The sequence below is a fragment of the Dermacentor albipictus genome, chromosome 1, assembly GCF_038994185.2.
Source record: "Dermacentor albipictus isolate Rhodes 1998 colony chromosome 1, USDA_Dalb.pri_finalv2, whole genome shotgun sequence".
NCBI lineage: Eukaryota > Metazoa > Arthropoda > Arachnida > Ixodida > Ixodidae > Dermacentor > Dermacentor albipictus.
In genome coordinates, this window is record NC_091821.1 from 277,282,866 (window position 1) to 277,304,223 (window position 21,358).

Sequence of the window (21,358 nt, forward strand, 5' to 3'; positions counted from 1 at the left end):
TATACGTGCGCACTTTGCATTGTATTTGCAAATATTACACCAGGTCGCACGGCGTGTAGCAGTTGCTTAGGTAGCGGTACAATGTTGTTTGGGTTTCCTATCACGTATGTGGTTCCTACCCACTTTGAGGGATTGGCCAAGAAATGAATAGATTTTCTTGAAGGAGAAAAAGAAAATGAAGGAGATGTATATAAATGCCAGAATGAAAAAAGAAACATGTATAGCATGCCTCATTAGGTCAAGCAGGCTAGGGGACGTCACCAACCCGTTTAAAAGAGGATGCCAAGAAATAATCATTATTATCAGCCACAGCAGCAGCAGCATCCAAACGTGCCACTCGTCACGTGATGTGACATGTGCGTCGCGTAGCGTCTATACATACAAACTCTGCATTGCAGGTGCGGTGCATTACACTAGGTGTTCCGACATGTGGCAGCTGCATGTAGCACTTGAATGCTGCATGTAGCTGGACCTGGTTAACTCAAGGAGGCTAGGTGACTATTTGTCACCGCCCCGTATCAAAGGGGATGCCAGTAAATCATTACCATCATCTACATCATCGTCCCGTGCTACGGGTCAAGGGATGTGATATGTGCGCCGTGTAGCCTCGATACCTGTGTTTACACTTCTGTAAACTTTATGGCACGTCCTCGCGAGCTACGAACCGTTGCTGAAGAAGCGAATCGTAGAATGCTAGAACGCGCGCAGCTACAACCAGGCAACTTCGGGCTCAGCAGACCGCAGTGCAGAGAGCATCACAAGCCGTAGCTCGCCGTCGACGCCGGGCAGAGAGCTAATATCATTCTCGCGAAAACGACACAAAGAGACTTCGCCGCAAAGAACGCCTAGTGCGTGCTGCTGAAAACTGGACTCCTAGGGATCTGCTTCTTCAGCTTACACTGTGACTGTTCTGGGGGTACAACGGGGGGAGGGGGGGGGGAGGGGGCTGTGACTTTTTCTGCACGAGTTAAAACAAGGCACGAACAGTATTAAAGTTGTGCATCAGCATATTACTCTCTTTAAAATCAACCAATGCAGCCAGGAGAAATTCATTAAGGGAGTACTAACACAAAATTTTGTGTTCCACTCTTGTGCCCTTTAGGTATTAGCTGACCCCACAAATATGACATGGAGCCTTAATTCCTTGAGCAGCACAAATAATTATTACATCATATTTTATGCAGCTAGTTTAAAATGTACTCCAAGTGCAGCAATTTTTAGACAAAGCAGGAGACTATTCACATCACCGCAACCATAGTTGGCATTCGCGCGTTGTTACAAACAACTCAAGCACGAGCCAGTTGGATTAATGCAGTAATTGATGGTGATATAATGACTTCACTAAAAACTGTCACACTGACCCTTACAAGTGCACGCTTCTTTTTTAAATGCAGGAGGAATCTCTTCCCTGTTATCCTGTCGAGTGTTGAATGATCTCTGTTTTTGCTATGGTCATAATGTGTATGTATGCATCAGAGTGTCTTGTACCATGAGACCGCCACATCCTAGTTTGAATAGAAATGAATAGACTTCTGTTTCACGTCTGAAGCCTCACTACACTTGGCGCATATGTTGAGCTGTCACACTAATAGGTTGTGTATTAATTAATAATATTTCTGTATTATTAACAAGAAATCGAGGCTCTATAGCATTATTACTGAGTTGACAGCTATCCATTATTAGTATAAAAATTAGACAAAAATGTTGTGTTACACTCTAAAAAAATAAGTAACCTCTCGTCGGTATAAACAATGACAAACAACCTCGACATCATTGGTTTAATGTCAAATTCACATTGAATATGCTAAACATTAATAGAGAAAGGTCATTTTCCTTACTGATAAATAGCACAACACAAAACTCCCTTTCCTGAAGCTGACAGCATTTAAACATCACAATTTGCCAAGATAGAGTTCAGATTTATATCTATAACTAAATTGAAAACCAAACGATTCTACACCAATAAATGAAAGTATAGCTCACTTTCATATATGTGAGAAAACACAATAAGAATTCTGCGTAATTAAGGTTATAAATGCATCGCATTTACCTTTGTGTCGCCGGTGACGCACAAGAAGTTTTGTCAGCCAGTATTGCATTGTTTTGTAAGAGTGTGACAGCATATTAGCTCACGTTGGGTCATTCCTAGCAGCCTCTGAAATTCAGACACTGATCAGCTGATGCAGGTAGACGAAATGACTACTTAAATTAGAATATCAAAATAATAGCACAATGACTATTAGGCTGCAGTGGCTCATGTCAGGGAAACAGTGCAAATTTTATAGCTCACCATTTAACAAACAAAATGGACCTTTTCTAGCTTTTTTTTCTGGTCTCAAATTTACTGTCATTGCTTTCTCTTTGCAGCCAAATTAAGCCTACATACTTCAAGGTCACAGTCAACGACAGCCATGAATTGCTTCATGCAAGGTTTTCCTCTTGCAGTGAGAAAGGGCACCGGACTCTGCCATTGGCACAGATTGTCATATGAGCAGTGACACCTTACGCAAAATTTCAAATGCAACCTCCAAGTGAAGACAGGTGCTCTCAAAAGTAAAACGAAAAAGGAGAAGAAAAGGGATTGATATGTTCGGAAGAAACATGGAAAAAAATTGGCTCGCCATCCCGGCGCTGTGAAAGAGGATGTCCAGCGAAGCTGTTGAAAACCACCACTACAATTGCTGAGGGGGTTATTCAATGCTTTATTGCTTTAGAGTAATTACAATAATGGTAAGTTAGAGTAATGATAGTAATGTGAGTATTGATAATTTTGATAGCACGCCGCCGCCCATAGCGGTGCCGCAACAACATTGAAGTCAGTTGCTAGGCTGGTTCTTTTGTATATGCGAAAGGCACGTCGCTCCCCACGACGGCGCAAGCTGCCATCGGCGCGGCAGCTTGCGCAGCAGGAATGTTTACCGGGAAACGTATGCGGGGAGCGCTACGTACTTCGCATTATCAGGAGCGCTTTATCATCAATTATGTGGTTGTTCTTTATTGAAACGAATGTTGTTCTGTATGTTGTATGCGTGATTTCAAAGAATGTATGCACTGTTTGCATCACTGTTCTGACTGCTTGAGGCCTCTGCCTTGCGGGGGTTCGAGCCACTGCTCCTAGCCCTGCGCTGCCGCCGGGATTGGCCCACATTTTTGCTGACGGACATGGACACGAAAAATGCCGACCAACTAGAGGCTAACAGCTGCGCTATAAAAGATCAAGACTACATTAATTGACTTCACACTACTCCTTGACAACACTGCAAGCGATCAACACTGCTGTCTTGACAGTCCCATGGGTTAGTGCAGTGCAGAAATCATTCAGTAAAAATAGAATGAAGGTCAACTGAAGGTTAAGGTGTCTTAATTACTTCTTACTTAACCAAATAAAAAAGCTAATTACGTGCATTCAACCAAAACCATACAAGCAATGGGGCGAAGAAGACAGGCGTGTGCTTCGGACGCATCGTGCGCTCGGTGCCTGACGCTAGATCAACAAACCTGCCTGTTTATCGATCTGGCTTTGTAATTAAACCGCGCTACGTATTAGGTGGAGGTGGTTAGGCTTTCCCCAACCCTAGAACTCCGCAGTCGGAAGCTGCCGCACCCCCGCCGGCCTTGCCCACCCGTCCCTATTTGGTTTCCCCATGTGAAGAAGCTTTGACGGCACTTTCATTACCGGTGATATCGCAATGCTTCCGCAGCTACTGAAATATAATGAAATATAATGCATAAAATTGCAACTGGAAGTCGTCGGCGTGGGAATGACTCCCAGCGTGACTTAGAGACTGAAGGTGCATTCTGTCGGCTTTTTTCATTGATCTACCTATGGTCTCAAACACACAGCTCACGGAGCTCACACTTCTTTTCTCCTTTCACCTCCTCCCCAATTTGTTCAAGCGTTTCGAAAACTGGCCCGCCCACCGTCAAGCAGTACTGCCCACGTGGCGTGAGTTTGAGACCAAGCGGTCAAGGAATAAGAAATAACTTGCGTGCCTCATGCCTGTCATCCTTGTTATACTCGCGATAGAATAATCCCGGCTGTTGTTACACTGGCGCACTGTGTCAGGAATCTCAGTTTGGTCGATGCCACCATCGATTGGCCGACGGACAACGCTGGTTACCTGGGAGACGGAGGCCGCCACTATACGCATCGGGCTCGACGGCCCCATTCCATAAGGCCCCTCTTTCGTCGACAGTCACCGCAGTTTTCGATATGGGAACAAACGGCAATGCTGCCGCTAACGACCGCGCAACTTCGAAAGCTCGTTTCAAGTGATTCAGGTAGGTGTGAGATGATGGCGATGAGACCGCAAAAAGCCAAGCTCATTTAAGTGTGCTGTGAGCGGGTGGTCGATTAACAATGTTGTCGTTTGTACATTTGGGCGTGTGTGCAGAAATCGCCTAGCCTTTCGAATTTACGGCATTATTTAAGAGAATGATTGTTCACCAATCTAGGTAGACTACTCAGGCCCACTCGTAACTCATGTTTAAGAAAGCACATTTATGCGTGCATTTGCAGAAACAGCATAGCTCAAGGTCGCAGATGACATGCCCATCTAATCATCCATATAGAACGTGCTGGTCGCTTCCATGCGAATGTAACATACTTTTCATTGAATAGAAAACGGGAAACTTGGGAAGAAGTCGACCCCAAGACCCGTGTACGAATGCCGAGTTCCGCGCGCGCAGTGCCGCGTATTCTTGGGTCCACCCTACTTCATTCCCCGTCCTCGACGTGGCACGGGAATTATCCGTGCAGCAAGGCACATCTTGAGCCACTTTCTCAAGACACTGCTTCCCGCTCTGAAAAGTATGTAGTTGGACAACACTTGACCTATCGCTGTCATGTGAACAGTTCGGCGGCAGACGCCCACACCAGAGTCACCGCATATGCTTCAGGCTATAATGGGTCCAAAGTCCAAGCGGGGTGCTTGCTTCCAAGAAGACGACACTGGCGGGGACAGAAAGCGAAACCTCTAATCTGCCAAGGCATCAAGACTTCCTGTAGGGCGTTAGCGATTCTGATAAAGGAAAAGTGTTCGCTGTTAGTGCCGACGACAGTGCAAATGCTGACAGCTCCTCATATGGTAGCTGCCTCTCCAATAGCATTCAGTCGCTTCAAGTCTTGTTCGCTTCGCTAACAGGTCTATATTCATCGCCACCGTGAGCAGGACGGCCGAAGAAATTTTTCTGCTCTAAAGTTCAACTATACCTAAATTTACTCACCATGTACGTCTCTTGTTGCTCTTTAGTTGCAGCGCTTCGCCAAACCGCCTGTAGCTGCGGCTATCAGCAGTGCTGCCATCATTAGCCGACGGACCTTCTGGCTGCGGAGCCCCGCGAGTTGTTCGCTCTTTTGATCAGGAATACAAAGTATTTATTCATGAACATTGTCCTTTGCTTAATCACACATTGAAAATATGCGATTGGCGGTAGGCATGTCGATATCTTCAGCCAACCGCAAAATTGCAGAGGAAATGGTCGCGCACATGTTGGAGGGTAATATCCTTCTCTTCAGTCAGTTCTTGGGTCTCATAAGGTGCTCATGTGCGCAGTGAAGAAGCCACTACGCCCTTTTTGCACTGCGTATTGTACGCTCAAAAGGATCACAAGTAAAGACTATACCCGATGCCTTGACGACGCTTTCGACTCTTTACAATTAGTTTGTGGGAGGCGGCGCGAAGAAGTAGCCGCCGTGCCCACATGGCGCTCTTTGGCCCAAGTTGCCTTTGCGCCATTAAAACCCATCAATCATCAGCTGCCGTGGCCACGGTTTATTTAGGCCGGCCAGCCATGGTGCCGCGGGATCTCTGGAGCGGCCGATGCCAGGTGGAGCGCCAGGCATGTTCTATCCTTGCGCTACCTGCACGTGAGCCGTTTGCTTCTTCACCAGCTCTGGAGGCGATGGTCGCGCTGCTACAAGTTTCTTTGGAAGCACCTTGTAAGAAATGTCTTCCTAGAATAGCAGGCGTAGCAGAAGGCGCTGAAGACAGATTCCGCTTTGCTTAGCAAAGCTTCATTTATGCGTGGAGCGATGCACAAACAGCGGCGACGGGACGGGGCGTTCAAGAGCCATGTACGCATTCGCAGATCATCTTGAGCAAACGCGCATCGCTGCATCCGATGTGTATTGTTAGAAGTTAGAACCATCTATATTAAAGTGTAATGTAACACGAAATGGACGAATTCTCACTTGTGCTGAATGGCGGATGCATATTTACAGAAAAAAAAAGATTGGTAGCGAAATATGAAAAGACCACCTCTGTGTGAGAGGTGACTTTGAATCAGCGGCTCTATGGCTGCTCAGCATGCGAGTAATGAAAGCGGGATGGAAAAGAAGCGATAATGATAAGTGCTCTCTGTCGAAAAAAAAAAAGCGCCGGTTAGCCCCAGCGACCCGAGCGCCTGTCTCTATCTTCTTTTTTGTGTGGTGTCCCTCGTTACGCGAAATTCGTAAAAATTATGTCATTGCACTGCAAATTATAAATCAAGTTTTATTAAATCACAAAAAAGCATTAGGGACAAATAAGCTGATCATTCGCAAACATAAGGCTCTGCGGAGCATAAGTAGTGATGGAGTAACATATGAAGCTTAGAAAAGTATCCATGTAGTTCAATCAACATGTGTGTACCTTCGCGACCAAACCACAAACGCATGCGGTTTGTGGCGATGGCAGGGAAAGAAAAAAAATATGCGGATCACACGCACTGCAGGAATCCACGTAAGTGAAGCTTTCTATGTGCTAAGCACGAGGTCGTGGGATCAAATCCCTGCCACGGCGGCCGAATTTCGATGGGGCTAGGTGTAAAAACACCCATGTACTTAGATTGGACTGCACGTTGAAGAACCGTAGCTGGTCAAAATAAATCCGGAGTCCCCCACTACGGCGTACCTCATAATCAGATGGCGGTTTTGGCACCTTGAAACCACAAATATAATTTTTAAGCGTATTATGCTGTTTGCTTCGAGCGACGATAATTACGGGTGACGTTGACGGCGAATGTGTAAATTATTCAGCGTTTAGTCCAATGCGAGAGTGGTGAGTTGATAAACGTTACCTTGCGTACACCACTTCTGTCTGTCTGCGTACTACACAGAACACGCAGGGAGACGTGTTTGCTGGAGGCGTTGTGCGCAATCGTTCGTAATCTCTGAGAAGGTATGGCACATCGCATCGTGGCAGAAGTGTCAAACATTAGTTGAATTATGGGGCTGTACGTTCAAGAACGACGATCGGATTATGAGGCACGCCACAGTGGTGGATTCCCGATTAATTTCGACACCCTTGTGTTCTTTAGCGTGCACCCAAATGTAATTGTAGTAGCGTTTTTTGTATTTCGCTCCCGTTGAAATGTGGCTGCCACGGTTGAGATTGAACCCGGGACCTCGAGAAATGCCCTATATTTCGACGGGAGCGAAATGGTGGGCACAGCAGTGTTGATCTGACGTGCGACCGCTTCCCTAGTGTCCCCTAACTTGCTGCCCTCCGTCAGTTGTGCACTTGAAAAATTTGCATGGCGTTTATTTTTTAGCAATAGCAGAAGCGTACCGTACCATACCTTAAGTTCGTCCGCAACCACTGTTTCATTGCCTTCTCACGACATTTTTCCTTATCCCGCCCTCTCCACTTATGTGGGAAATGCGAGAGTAACAAGGCTGTTATTCACTCGCGTTGCGACTGCGTTGATTCAACTCATTCTCTGCCTGCTCTCCTAGTCCCTAAAGTTACATCTACGTCCCCTCTGGACTTGCACGTTGGTAGAAAGGCAAGCGCTGCAGTTTCCGCAGAGCCTTCCAGGAGGGTCACGGCTAATTACAGCTGTCAAGAGGCTAACGTGGCGACACCCAGGGAGCTCCAGGTGGCCTTGTGCACATGACGTGCCATGGAAAGATACAAGCGAGTTTCTCGCGTCGACATTCCTCTCTCCCATGCTGCTGCCATGCTCTGAACCATCCCCAGACGCGTCGTCCCAGGTGGCAGCAGCAGCAGCAGCAGCGTGCCTGAATAGACAACGTGCTGCTAGCTGCTGTCTGACCTAGTAGTAAACTTGGGTAACAGGGTGCGTTCTGTCTGTTGTATTGCCAAGCAGACAACATGGCCGACTGGGTCCGTGCCTGAGTAGGAAACTTGCTGTTAGTTGCTGTCTGACCTAGTAGTCAACTTGGGTCACAGGGTAATGCCAAGCAGAGAACATAGGCAACTGGGTGCGTGCCTGAATAGACAACTTGCTGGTAGTTGCTGTCTGACCTTAGTAGTCAACTTGGGTCACTGGGTATGTGTTGTCTTGCCAAGCAGACAACATGAGCCCCTGGGTGCGTGCCTGAGTAGGAAACTTGCCGGTAGCTGCTGTCTGACTTTGTAGTCAACTTGGGCCACTGGGTATGTGTTGTCTTGCCAAGCAAACAACATGGACCACTTGGTGCGTGCCTGAATAGACAACTTGCTGGTAGTTTCTGTTTGACCTAGTAGTCAACTTGGGCCATTGGTATATGTGTTGTTTTGCCAAGCAGACAACATGGGCCTCTGGGTGCGTGCCTGAATAGGAAACTTGCTGGTAGAGACTGTGTGGCCCCTATATAACCAACCCTTATATATAGCTTTCATTGATTTCGAGAAAGAGTTTGATTCAGTCGAACACATTGGTATATGTGTTGTTTTGCCAAGCAGACAACATGGGCCTCTGGGTGCGTGCCTGAATAGGAAACTTGCTGGTAGAGACTGTGTGGCCCCTATATAACCAACCCTTATATATAGCTTTCATTGATTTCGAGAAAGAGTTTGATTCAGTCGAAACCTCAGCAGTCATGGAGGTATTACGGAATCAGGGTGTAGACGAGCCGTATGTATATCTATAGCGGATCAACAGCCACCGTAGTCCGGACTCCACAAAGAAAGCAACAAAATCTCAATGAAAAAGGAGTCAGGTAGGGAGATACGATTTTTCCAATGCTATTCACAGCGTGTTTAGACGAGGTATTCAGAGACCTGGATTGGGAAAAATTGGGGATAAGAGTTAATGGAGAATACCTTAGGAATTTGCGATTCGCTGATGATATTGCCTTGCTTAACAACTCAGCTAGGGGACCAATTGCAATGCATGCTTACTGACCTGGAGAGGCGAAGCAGAAGGGTGGGTCTAAAAATTAATCTGCAGAAAACTAAAGTAATGTTTAACAGTCTCGGACGAGAACAGCAGTTTACGATAGGTAGCGAGGCACTGGATGTGGTAAGGGAATACATCTACTTAGGGCAGGTAGTGAGATCAGAGAGTCAAATAAACAGAAGAATAAGAATGGGCTGGGCTGCGTTTGTAAGGCATTCTCAGTTCATGAACAGCAGGTTGCCATTATCCCTCAAGGGAAAAGTGTATAGCAGCTGTGTCTTACCAGTACACACGTACGAGGCAGAAACCGGCTTGTGAAAAGGGTTCTACTTAAATTGAGGACGACGCAACGAGCTATGGAAAAAAGAATGATGGGTGTAACGTTAAGGGATAAGAAAAGAGCAGATTGGGTGAGGGAACAAATGCAAGTCAATGACACCTTACTAGAAATCAAGAAAAAAAGTGGGCAGGGGCAGGAAATGTAATAAGAAGGGAATATAACCGATGGTCATTAAGGGTTACGGACTGAATACCAAGGGAAGGGAAGCGTAGCCGGGGGCGGCACATTGTTAGGTGGGCGGATGAGATTAGGAAGTTTGCAGGGACGACATGGCCACAATTAGTACATGACCGGGGTAGTTGGAGAAGTATGGGAGAGGCCTTTGCCCTGCATTGGGCATAACCAGTCTGATGATGATGATGATGATGATGATGATGATGGCTGTCTGACCTAGTAGTGAACTTAAGCCACTTGGCATGTGTTGTCTTGCCGAGCAGACAATACGGGCCACTGCGTGTGTGCCTGAATAGGCAACTTGCTGGCAGCTGCTGTCTGACCCAGTAGTCAACTTGGGCCATTAGGTATGTGCTGTCTTGCCAAGCAGACAACATGGCCACTAGGTGCATGCCTGAGTAGGAAACTTGCTCGTAGTTGCTGTCTAACCTAGTAGTCAACTTGGGCCACTAGGCATGTGTTGTCTTACAATGCAGACAACATGGGCCACTGGGTACGTTCGTGAATAGTGCCACATCTTCTATGGTCGCCGCGGGTATGTGCCAGGCTATGGAAACGACGCTGAAGTAGCACGCGAGTAAAAAAACAGAGACAACAACGACGTCGCGTTAACTGCGCTGATAAAGTGCTTTTACACGTCCTCGACACCGGCTTTCCCGTCTCCTACTAGGCTGTGACACTGGTGGAGATGCTGGGTAGGATTGCCTCATGCTCGGCACCCCTTCGGCACCCCTTCGCGGAGCCATACATCGAGCACGGAATCACCTGCCTTCGTCGAAACTCCTGTTCACCGGTGCAGTCTTTGCGTGAAATCATCCTAGAGATTGTGCCAGAGGAGATCCGGCAGCTCGGGATTTCTTCTATGGCACCAGCGGTGGCTTCTGTCGCTGATATCGTTCGGGAGGAAGTTCGACAGGCCTTTTCGTCGCCCGACCGGCAGGCGGTGCCACGACGATTAACCTACGCGGAAGCTGTCTGTCGTCCACCTGCCGCCACTTCGATGAACCACTCCGACGCAGCCATCACCGCCACCCCCGACGCCCTATTTTCGACAGTCACAGCCGCCGCCAGCTATGCCGTATCACCGCCAGCCGATCGCTGCGCCTCGGTCTTACGGCGAATCCCCTGCCCGCTACCCGATTCGAAAGACCGATTTGTGGCGTATCGCTGACCGCCGCCGCTATGCTTTCATTGCGGTGAAGCAGGACATGTTTACCACGCGTGCCACTACCGCGCAGTTGGGTATTCAAGGTTTCCCAACTGCAATTACCCTGTGTTTGATGCTGCACGTACCTGCGACGAAAATACTACAAACTTTCGGCTGGAAGATTCAGCCCCTTCTCCGACTCGTTACACCCCACCGACGCATCGCGATTTTCCTGACGCCTCTAGGGGCAGGTCCCCTAGCCCGCGCCGGGGAAACTAGAGGCAGCGACCTCCGTGGGTGAGGTTGCAAACCGTCTAGCTTTACAAGAGCCCCCATCTCCGACAATCGACGACTCTACAACTCCGACGACTCCAACCACACCCCATGTAACCGACGCCGTCAGCGCCGAGCTTGTCGTTTGCATTGACGGCCACCATGTGGCCGCTCTCGTCGATACTGGTTCGCATTTTTCGATAATAAGGGAAAAGCTGGCCGACAGGATGAAAAAAGTGAAGACGCCGTGGACTGGGCCCAACATCAGAACTGCCGGCGGCCAGTTGAAGCCTATTGGAAAATGCACAGCCAGAATAGTAATCGCCGGTGCAACCTTCATCGCCACCCTCGTCATTCTCTTTGAGTGCTGCAAGGAACTTATATTGGGGATGGATTTCTTGAGGGAGTACGGTGCAGTGATTAATGTCTGTGACCTCGTCGTCACATTTGCTATGAGCTCAGACGACGTCGACCCCGCGGAACACCAGCGACCCCGCTTACGTATCGCCGACAACGACGTCACGCTTCCGCCGCGAAGCTGTTCCCTCGTACCTGTTATCTGCGACAACTTGAACACCGGGACTGGCGTCGCCGAACACATCGACGCACTGGTACTGAGTGAAGGCGTTTCCATCGCCAGGGCCGTAATTAACGTACACGACGGACGTGCTGAACTCCTACTGATGAATTTTACCAGGGAACGTCGAGACATTGTTAAAGGCAGGGCTGTTGCTTATTTCGAAGAATTTACCTCAGTACAAGACTGCCTCTCAGTGGAGCACGCGAAGTCCACCGTGGCTATGCCTGCCCCTGTGGTTGATATCAGTCCCACCTTGTAACCCGTCGAACGCAACAGCCTTCTTGAGCTCATCGATGAGTTTAAGGGCCAGACAATGAAATCTTCCTTACCTCAGTAAGGAAGCCTTCATTGCAGTGAGGCTACCTTATGTCACTCTGAAAGGTTCCTTACTGAGGCGCCCTCGGTGAAGGCTTCCTTGGTGCTTCCTTGGTACTTCCTCAGCATAAGAAGCCAAACAATGAAATCTTCCTTACCTCACTAAGGAAGCCTTCATTGGGGTGAGGCTACCTTATGTCACTCTGAAAGCTTCCTTACTGAGGGGCCCTCGGTGAAGGCTTCCTTGGTGCTTCCTCAGCATAAGGTAGCTCCAAAGCTACCTTCATGCGTCCTTACGCCGCTCCTGGCCCTGAACGAGCGCTTCACCTCACTGCTTAACCCCGTGGCATTCGCTTGCGCATGCGCACTGTCGCCCACCTGCGGAGAAGCGCGAGCACGGTACGTCTTGCCAGGCATGCTCGTTTCAGTCACGCGTGCGGCATGCAAGCATTGCTAGGCGTTGCTAGGCGTTGCAAGACGCCGGCGTGCCAGCGTTGCTGGAGCACATCAAGTTTTGCACTGTAATGCGCAACTTTTTTTTAACTTTAGTAAACGAAACTAGAAGAAAGCGTCCACGATTCTCTATATTAGCTATTCAATTTAAAGATTGTGCGACGATACAACATTTTTTAATAGAATAATGGTGTTCGCGGAAAGATTTGAAGAGATAATCTCGAACCCAGGCACGCGGCAACCGCTCCTTAGGTGAGGACGGGTGAAGGGAGCTTTCAGAGTACGCTTGCTTCCTCCATCGGTCCTACGCTGTAAGGAGGCCTCGCGTAAGGTTAGGAAGCGCTCGAAGGAAAGGAACTAGGGGTGTGCGAATATTCGGAATTTCGAATACGAATCGAATATTTTCCATATTCGAAGCGTATTCGATTCGAGAAATGCATGTTCGGAAATTCACGAATATCCCAGGACGGCCGAATAACGGTGGAAACGGCGAATATTCGGATAGACTGCGAATAATTGAGCAATTAACCAATTGTATGCTTGCTCTGCATTCTCCTAAGAACATGTTTATTAACTGAGAACTTCGCATGATCCGCTCATTATCTGTATGCTCTGTTTCAGTCTATCTGCTTCAGGCATTTGAGACATGATCAGTTTCGGTTTCTTTTTTACCAAGCTTTATAATTCCAATTATTTTTGGAATGCCCCATTGCCTTGAAGGTTGCAAAGGCAACTCAGGGTTTGCTAACATTGTTGCAAAATGTATCAAGGCTCTTTGTGCGGAGTGGAAATTTGATGAAGTGGCCAGCCTAGGCATGTTTCTTGATCCGCGCTTTATGGCCACAGTTCATCAGGCATCTGGTCAGATGATCTGGCTGAAAAACCTTGTGACAAGGGAGCTCCAGGAAGCCATCGTGGAACACCGTGGGGACACCGCCGTGCCAGCGTCGACTTCGTGTCCACTGGTGGCATCGAGTGTAAGGAATGCTTTTGACGATCTAGTGATGAACAAAGAGAAGACACATTTGGCATCTGCCCCTGAGAGGGAAGTCACAGACTACGCGCAAAAGCCTCTTCTGGAAACGGGCATGAATCCTTGTGAGTGGTGGCAGTCCATTGGCCGCTTCAGGTACCCGCTTTTAAGTGCACTCACCCGGAAGTACTTGGCGATCCCTGCCACTTCAGTTCCTAGTGAAAGAGTCTTTTCTACCGGTAGAAATGTGACAGTGCATAGAGAGCGTTCACTTTCTGGCCATATTGAGCAGTTAATTTTCCTTCACGACAATCTGTAACAAGCGTTTTACCTGACTGAGGGCATTACCTGAGTCCATTATCTATAATTGAGTACCTCTTTAATTTGAAGCAACCTTGTAAAATGCAATGTTATTTTTAAAAGGGTAATAAAGCTATTGTTACCTCTCTTGCAATTTTTTAATACTACACATGTATTCTATATTCGATTCGATATTCGAAGAGAGTTCTTCGCCTTATTCGTATTCGATTCGTAATCGAAAATTTCAATATTCGCACACCCCTAAAAGGAACGTTTTATTGTTTGGGCCAAGCTACCTTCATGCGTCCTTACGCCGCTCCTGGCCCTGAACAAGCGCTTCGCCTCACTGCTTAACCACGTGACGTTTGCTTGCGCGTGCGTGCTGTCGCCCACCTTCGGAGAAGCGCGAGCACGGTACGTTTTGCCAGGCACGTTCGTTTCAGTCACGCGTGCGGCATGGAAGCGTTGCTAGGCGTTGCTAGGCGTTGCACGACGCCGGCGTGCCAGCGTTGCTGGAGCACATCAAGTTTCGCACTGTAATGCACTGCTTCTTTAGATTTAGTAAACAAAACTAAAAAATAGCGTCCACGCTTCTCTATATTAGCTCATCAACTTAGAGATTGTGCGACGATACAACGTTTTTTATTGAATAGTGGTGTTCTGGTGTTCGCCTAAAGCTTTTAAGAGATAATCTCGAACCCAGGCATGGCGGCAACCGCTCCTTACGTGAGGATGGGTGAAGGGAGCTTTCAGAGTATGCTTGCTTCCTCCATCGCTCCTTCGCTGTAAGGAGGCCTCACGTAAGGTTAGGAAGCGCTCGAAGGAAAGGAACGTTTCATTGTTTGGGCCTAAGAGCTGCTTCTCATCAACGTCACGAGTCAGCCAGACGCCGCTCACTAAGCACCGTATTGTCACCGAAGCCGACGCCAGACCAATTCGGCAGAATCCTTATCGTGTAGCACCGATGGCTTGAGGACGGGGTGCGAAGACGGCTTGAGGACGGGGTTATTCGGCCATCTAAGAGTCTTTGGGCATCGCATGTCGTATTGGTAAAAAAGAAGGACGGTAGCCTGCGCTTCTGCTTCGACTATCGATGCAGAAGCATCGACACAAAGAAAGACGTTTATCCGCTACCGCGTATCGACGATTCACTGGACAGGCTACGAAACGCACGTTACTTTTCGTCGATGGACTTAAAAAGTGGCTACTGGCATACAGAAGTTGATGAAAAAGACTGTGAGAAGACCGCTTTTGTGACGCCCGACGGACTTTATGAATTTCAGGTGCTCCCCTTCGGTTTGTGTTCTGCGCCATCAACGTTTCAATGACTAATGGACACGGTACTCTCAGGCCTCAAATGGCAAACCTGTCTGGTGTACCTCGACAACGTGATTGTTTTCTCCGTCACATTCGAGGAACCCTTACGGAGACTAAAGGCGGTCTTTGAAGCAAGAAGCTCAGCTGGTCTAACTTCAAAACCTGAAAAGTGCCATTTTGGCTTTGAAGAACTTCAATTTCTCGGTCACATTGTTAGTCGTGAAGGTGTCCGACCTGACCCTGATAAAATATCTGCCGTTGCTAATTTCCCAACGCCATCAGATAAAAAGGCCGTTCGACGTTTTCTGGGTCTTTGCGCCTACTACCGACGCTTTATTGCGGAATTTGTACGCATCGCATGACCATTAACACATTTCACCAAAGAAGATGCCCCCTTCGTGTGGGGCGAGGACAAGCAACGGGCATTTGACGACCAACGGCAACGGCTGCAGACGCCTCCCGTGCTCGCACACTTTGATGACGGCGCTCCTACGATTCTTCATACCGACGCTAGCAATGTCGGCCTTGGCGCAGTGCTTGTACAGCGGCAGGACGGCACCGAAAGGGTGATTGCTTACGCCAGCAGGACGCTATCAAGGACGTTGGCTAACTATTCCACTGCAGAAAAAGAATGCCTCGCACTAGTGTGGGCCGTCCTGAAATTTCGGCCATATTTGTATGGTCTGTGTTTCGCCGTTGTCAGTGATCATCATGCAGTCTAGAAGCGTACGGTAAAGGGCTAGTTGGTATGACAATATGAGAACAAAGAAAAACTGCGCAAAAAAGAACAAGACAGAGAAAGAACCACACGACACAGGCGCAGACTAACAACTGGTTTAATGCTCCAACGTTTCTATAGTTGCTTAAGGCATATCTTTCTTCAACCATTGTGAGTTTTCAAGATAAATTTTATGTGAAAATACGTGGCATTTGTATCGGCTCGTGTGTAGCCCCTCTTTTGTCTGAGATACTTTTAGCCAAACTTGACCGCTCGCTATCGCGGGTACTTTCTGACGACCGCATCGTTCGTGTGTTCCGATACGTCGATGATTTTTTAATTCTTTTAAATTTAGACCACAACGATAACTTGACACAGGTGGCATCAGAGGTTTTAGCATCCTTTAAGTCTGCTTTTGCCAGTTTTAATTTTACTATTGAACTACCTGAAAACTCTTGCTTGCAATTCTTAGACTTAAAATTATTTTTAACGATCCTGACCACCTCTGCTGGGCGTACATGCCTAGGTCGAAAAAAGCACTTCTACCCTTCAACTCGAGCCATTCGAAGCTGGTCAAGAGGGGGATTGCGTCAACGTGCCTCAGGGCTTCGTTAGTGAAGTCCTGTCCACATAAGGTTCAGTCTAGTTTTGATGCCCAAGCTGATCGCCTTCGGTCGGTTGGTTTTTCGTTAGCCCTTCTTCGGGCTGTTGCCGAGTCCCTGTTGAAGTCCTTCTGACTAAGTTCAAAGCCTCGTGGGGCGGATCCACAGGAGAGGAGGAAGTATGAAGTTATGCCCTATGTCCACAGGGTCTCGCACGGCCTGAAGAGGGTTGCGGGTAAATTCGGCATACAGGTTCTCTTTTCGGCACCTAGTAAGCTGTCCAGTCTGTGCAATTTAGTTAGACCTGTTAGGAAAAAGAAAATCGAGTGCAGCACTAACCACAGGAACAAGTTTGTGCCCTGTAGAGCGAATGTCACCTATGAGATTCCGCTGAGTTGTGGCAACGTGTACGTTGGACAAACAGGCTGCTGCATTAATATTAGATTATTAGAACATGCCAACTCCCTAGATGACTCTAGAGGACAGCATCTTGCTAAGCATTACAAGACCTGGAGGCATGACGGCAAAGTTTGTACTCTACTTTTTGGCAGGACTAAGATTGTCGGACGCGCAAGTGATAAGAAAGAGCGTGAAGTAATCGAAGCTTTAGAAATCGCGAGATTAGGGCCGGATAAATGTGTTAGTGAGGCTTCCATACATTTGTACCGCAAGGAGTTGGCGTTTCTAGGCTTCACTACATGATAGTGGCATTGCTCTTTGTGGTTGGCGCGCATGCGTTCTGTTGTTGGTAGGAAAGAGGCGTTGGAGCATTAAACCAGTTGTTAGTCTGCGCCTGTGTCATGTGGTTCTTTCTCTGTCTTGTTCTTTTTTGCGCAGTTTTTCTTTGTTCTCATAATAATCATTATGCACTTTGCTGGCTGGCTAACTTAAAAGATGCAGCTGGTCGGCTTGCGCGCTGGAGTCTTCGGCTCCAAGATTTCGACTTCACGGTTGTCTACAAATAAGGGAAACGACACATCGACGCCGACTGCCTTTCTCGGTCTCCTGTTGAGACTGCAGTGCACGACGATGATGACGCGGATTTTCTAGGCGTGGAAGATAGTGTCGCCTTTTCACGCCACCAACGCGAGGACGCAGAACTCGTTCCTCTTCTCGATTACTTGGAGGGAAAAACAAGCAACGTGCCGAGGTTATTCGCGAGAGGGCTGCCTTCATTTTGCTTGCGCCATGACGTTCTCTATAAAAAGAACTTTTCACCTAGTGGCAGCAGCTACTTACTCGCGATTCCCGCATCTGTTCGCGACGAAGTGCTACATGGCTGTCACAACGAGCCGACCGCTGGTCACTTGGGTTACACCCGCACATTGGCAAGAATTAGGCTAAAGTACTATTGGCCAAGACTTGCGTCGATCGTGAAGCGTTACATACAGACATGCCTGGATTGCCAGCGCCGCAAAGCCTTACCCGGCAAGCCAGCTGGACTGCTGCATCCTGTCCAGATGCCGCAAGCGCCGTTCGAACAAATTGGCATGGATCTGTTAGGTCCGTTTCAACTGTCTACATCCAGAAATAGATGGATAATCGTCGTCACAGATTACCTTACTCGATACGCCGAAACAGGTGCTCTCCAACGTGGAACAGCAGCCGGAGCAGCGCGATTTTTCATCGAAGCCGTCGTCCTAAGGCATGGCGCTCACGCAGTGGTCATAACAGACAGAGGAGCTGCATTCACGGCTGCGCTTCTGGACACCGTTTTGCGACTAAAGTGATACCACTCACCGAAAGGCCACGGCTTATCATCCCCAAACCAATGGGCTGACAGAAGGTTTGAATAAGACTCGGGCAGACACGATGAGTATGTACATCGAAGTCGACCACAAGAACTGGGACGAGATTTGACCACACGTTACATTTGCGTATGATACAGCGCGCCAAGAGACAACACGCGTGACGCCTTTCAACCTCGTTTACGGCCGGGAAGGGACAACAATGTTGGACGCAATGCTGCCACACGAGTGCGGTGACGACGAGACTGGTGCCGAGGAGTTTACACAACGCGCAGAAGTGCCAGGGAGCTTACGCGTTTCCGAATTCAAGAACAACAGGAATACGATGCCCGACACTACAATATTGGGCACAGACCCGTCACATACAACATCGGTGACCAGGTGTGGGTCTGGACTCCGATTCATCGGCGGGGGCTGTCTGAGAAGCTCCTGCGAAGATATTTCGGCCCCTATATAGTTCTGGGACGCATCAGCGATGTGAATAATGAAGTTGGCCCCCACAGACATAACTGTTCCAAACGCCGGCGGCATCTACCCGAGGTAGTGCACGTGCTTCGTATGAAGCCAGACTTTTCCTCATGACCTCAACTTTGCAACGTCTGTGCACAGCCTTCGGATGTTGGTGCATCGGGACGATGCCTCTTTTTCAGAGGAGGGGCAAATGCCACATCCTCTATGGTCACCGCGGGTATGTGCCAGGCGATGAAAGCGACACTGAAGTAGCGCGCGAGTAGAAAAACAGAGACGACAACGACGTCGCGTTGATTGCGTTGATAAAGTTCGTTTCCACGTCCTCGACACCGGCTTTCCCGTCTCCTACTAGGCTGGGACAATAGACAACTTGCTGGTAGCTACTGTCTGACCTAGTAGTCAACTTGGGCCAGAGGGTATGTGTTGTCTTGCCAAGCAGACAACATGGGCCACTGGGTGCGTGCCTGAATAAGACACTTGCTGGTAGCTGCTTGTCTCACCTAGTAGACAGCTTGGGCCATTGGGTATGTGTTGTCTTGCCAAGCAGACAACGTGGGCCACTGGGTGCGTGCCTGAATAGGAAACTTGCTGGTAGTTGCTGTCGGACCTAGTAGTCACCTTGGGCCATTGCGTATGTGCTGTCTTGCCAAACAGACAACATGGGCCAATGGGTGCGTGCCTGAATAGACAACTTGCTGGTAGCTGCTGTCTGAGCTAGTAGTTAAGTTGGGCCACTGGATATGTGTTGTCTTGCCAAGCAGACAACATGGGGCACTGGGTGTATGCCTGAATAGGAAACTTGCTGGTAGTTGCTGTCTGACCTAGTAATCAACTTGGGCCATTGGATATGTATTGTTTTGCCAAGCGGACAACATGGGGCACTGGGTGCGTGCCTGAATAGGAAGCTTGCTGGTAGTTGCTGTGTGACCTAGTACTCAACTTGGGCCACTGATTTATGTTTTGCCTTGCTATGCAAACAACATTGGGCACTGGGTGCGTGCCTGAATAGGAAACTTGCTGGTAGTTGCTGTCTGCATGGCCTACACTCTTAGGCAAAGTAACACTCTTTGGCTTGCCCCTTCTGCCACACAACAATAATCGTTATCTGCCTTGATGCGCTTCCTTTCTTTAACGCTGAGAGCCCGGTACTTTCCAGTAACGAACGGCACGCGCGTTGTCAGCATAGAACAGTTTACACCCTTTGGGGTGCCCCTTCTGATAACGCGCGTGCCATTAGTTACTGGAAAGTTCAGGGTTTGCAGCGTTAAAGAAAGGAAACGCATCAAGGCAGATAACGATTATTGTTGTGTGGCAGAAGGGGCAAGCCAAAGGGTGTAACTTTGCCTAAGAATGTAGTAGTCAATTTGGGCCATTGGGTATGTGCTGTATTGCTAAGCAGACAAGATGAACCGCTGTGTGGGTGCCTGAATAGACAACTTGCTGGTAGCTGCTGTCTGACCTAGTAGTCAACTTGGACACTGGGCATATATTGTCTTGCCAAGCAGGCAACATGGGCCACTGGGTGCGTGCATGAATAGACAACTTGCTGGTAGCTGCTGTCTGACCTAGCAGTCAACATCGGCCACTTGGTATGTGCTGTCTTGCCGAGCAGACAACACGGGCCACTGCGTGCGTGCCTGAATAGACAATTTGCTGGCAGCTGCTGTCTGACCCAGTAGTCAACTTGGGCTACTGGCTATAGTTGTCTTTCCAAGCAGACAACATGGGCCACTGCAATAAAACTTGGTGCTGGGCTAGTTGGTGATGCATTCTTTAAAACTGATGGTTGCGCTAAAAAGGACGGACACACGGTGAAAAGACGACACGATGACGAGGAAACGCTACTGACAACTGGTTTATTTTTCGAAAAAGTTCTATGTTTAAGAGAATCACAACACAAGCGCACAGCCAAACTGCACCAGCCTTCTTTATCGCAATATTGAAAACATGTACGGGAAGTGAAATGATAAAACACCCAAGCAGCAAGAAGCGAACACAGGACCAATTGAAGAAAAGCCATACGTTACGGTTTTTCAAATTTCCCCAGAAGTGTGCGCTCAGCGGAGTACAAATTTATTGAAACATCGCTGATGCACAGACCCGCCTTTTTGTATGTGGAAAGCTTCCAGCACAACTCTAGCTCTAGCGCTTGCACTTCTGCCCAGAACCTTCGCTTCTTTGAACCGTGGCACGCACTCGCAAACCATCACAAACGAAACTAAATTCGCAAGTTTGTCTTGTTTTGTGAAGTTTTTAGAGTGTTCCCTTAAGCGGTCATTGAGGCAACGCCCCGTCTGCCCGATATAGCACTTGCCACAGGACAGGGGAATAAAGTATACCACTCCTAGGGCACAGCTGACGACGACATCTTCATGCTGTTTTTTGCAACCGCGCTGACCTTCACCGCAGATGCGGGGCCACAGCCTCGCCAACTTGTTTGGCGCAGCTTTTTGAGGTTGTGTGAAACCTTATGAATGTAAGGCATTACCTCAGGTCTGGTCTTCACGCGTTCAGGTGCAGCCTTCATTCGTCAGGGACTAAATTTCTTGAGGAGGGTTTCAGCGACAGCTACGAGGACCGAGCAAGGGAAGCCTGCGGCCAATAGCCTGCGAACCTGATAGTCAAAGCTAAAAAGCATTCCGTGCGGGCACGACTTTGAAGCGCCGATTCCATGCAGAGCGATGCAATTGCTCTTTTCACGGCCTTTGAATGAGACGATTCATAGGGCAAAAGTCTTTCTTTGCACGTGGGAAATACGCCCAACAGGTGTGCCCCTTAGTTATCCTCAGCCTGAGGTCTAAAAAAGGTATCTCGCCATTTTCGGAAGTTCGTGGGTAAAAGC

General features: G+C 48.4%; 1 protein-coding gene across 2 annotated transcripts in view; it reads left to right on the forward strand.

Annotated features, from left to right (window-relative positions):
* Positions 1-4,180: 4,180 nt before the first annotated feature.
* The window catches only part of LOC139054396 (uncharacterized), a 157,084-nt gene continuing 139,906 nt past the window's right edge, over positions 4,181-21,358 (forward strand). For both annotated transcript variants that reach the window (XM_070531331.1, XM_070531330.1), the window contains exon 1: positions 4,181-4,281. The gene's annotated coding sequence lies outside the window, so the exon portion shown is untranslated. The remainder of the gene's footprint in view (positions 4,282-21,358) is intronic.